The sequence below is a fragment of the Tupaia chinensis genome, unplaced genomic scaffold (assembly GCF_000334495.1).
Source record: "Tupaia chinensis unplaced genomic scaffold, TupChi_1.0 Scaffold000702_1, whole genome shotgun sequence".
NCBI classification, from domain to species: Eukaryota; Metazoa; Chordata; class Mammalia; order Scandentia; family Tupaiidae; genus Tupaia; species Tupaia belangeri.
Window position 1 is genome coordinate 733,401 of NW_006160225.1, and position 1,757 is coordinate 735,157.

At 34.5% G+C, this 1,757-nt stretch overlaps 1 non-coding gene across 1 annotated transcript; it reads right to left on the reverse strand.

Moving 5' to 3' along the window:
- Window positions 1–561: 561 nt before the first annotated feature.
- LOC114010063 (U6 spliceosomal RNA) lies at window positions 562–669 on the reverse strand. The gene has a single exon (XR_003551452.1). It is a non-coding gene; the product is annotated as a U6 spliceosomal RNA (small nuclear RNA).
- Window positions 670–1,757: the final 1,088 nt, after the last annotated feature.

Below are 1,757 nucleotides of genomic sequence, written 5' to 3' on the forward strand. Positions count from 1 at the left end.
GGAGAATGGAGGAGAAGGGATTGCGGCGTGACCATCCCCCCTGGGGGGGTGATTTCTCACTTTCTGTCTCTATGTCTCTCTCTGTCTGTCTGGCAAGCGCACATGCCCTATAGCGAAAACCTCTCAAAAAAAAAAAAAAAAAAGAAAAGGAAGATATGTATTTTTTAAAATATTTTCTCCTAGTCTATGCCTTATACCTAGTTTTTTAACGTGTTATTTCGTACAGTAGAAGTTTTTAATTTATTAAAGTTCAACTTATCATTACTTTATCCGTGTACCACATTTTTGGTCTATTGTATGTAAAAACTCATCACCAAATTCAAGAAAGCATATATTCAGTCCTGTGATTTTTCCCCAGAGGCTTTGTTGATTACACATTTTCCTTTAATGTGTGTGGTTGATTGTAAGTTCATTTTTGTGAAGTGTGTGAGGCTTCTCTGTAGGCTCATTTTTTTGCTCACAGCTGCCCAAAAGTTTCAGCATCATTTGTTGAAAAGACTATCCTTTCTCCATAAATCATTTCCTTTTTCTTTTTTCTTTGTCCCTGATGCTCCTTATTTGAAAAATATGGAATGCTTCACAAATTTGCGTGTCATCCTTACGCAAGGGTCATGCTAATCTTCTCTGTATTAATCCAGTTTTAGTAAACGTGAACGTCAAAGTGAGCACTTCCATGAATTGTTTGTTTGTTGTCAAAAATTCATTGACTCCATAGATGTGGGACTCTTTGGGGGATTTTCTACTAAAATTTTCCTGTTTATCTATGTATCTTTGCTTTGGTTAATAACACTATCTTTGTCTTGGTTCTTACAACTTTTAATCATGCAGTATGACTTTTCCAAAAAGCTCTTCTCTTCAGTATTGTATTGATTGTACTAAATGTTTGTTTTTAAATAAGCAAATATTCGAATGAGTTTGTTAGTACCTGCAAAATTCTCTGTTAAAATGTTTTTCAATGTTCTGTAGTTTTTTTGTTTGTTTGTTTGTTTCGTTTGTTTGTTTTTGCATATAGATCCCATTTGTATTAGCTATACACCTAAATCATTTTGTTTCTGCTATTGGAATTTTAAAATTTTTTTTAGAGGTTTTTGCCTTAGGGCATGTGTGTTCATTAGAGAGAGAGAGACAGAGACAGAGATAGTGAGAGGGAAAGTGAGAAATCACTCCCAGGAGGGATGACCACACCACCATCTTTTCTTCCATTCATCTCCAGGATTTTTGGCATGCACACACGCACTTGGCGTGATTTTCAAGTCTTTGGGTGTGGGACTTGAACCAGGGTTGGCTATGAGAGATTCCAGTAATGTAATCGCTATGCCATCTGCTGGCCTTGGAATTTTAAATTCCAAATTTCAGTTTCCATTAGTGAGAATGGAATTTACCTTTATATATGAATCTTTTAACCTGCGACCTTAATACACTCGCTTATTTTTCCATGTTTTCACTCTAATCTTGAAGATATCTTACACAATCATATTATTCTTTCTTCCCAGTCTCTGTCCAGTTTCCCTTTTTTAACATTTTTTCTATTTATTTATTTTTATTTCTCCTATTATGACATCTAACACAATGTCGATAGGTGTGGGAGAGATCATTTTTTGTTTGTTTTTCCCAGTCCTAGGTGGAAACAGTACAATTTCTCAATAGTAAATGTAAATTATCTATAGTTTTTTGGGAGAGGGAATTAGTTTATTAGTTTATATTATTTTTTGAATATCCATGGTATCAGCAGCGAAGATGCCTTTTCATTTCAAATA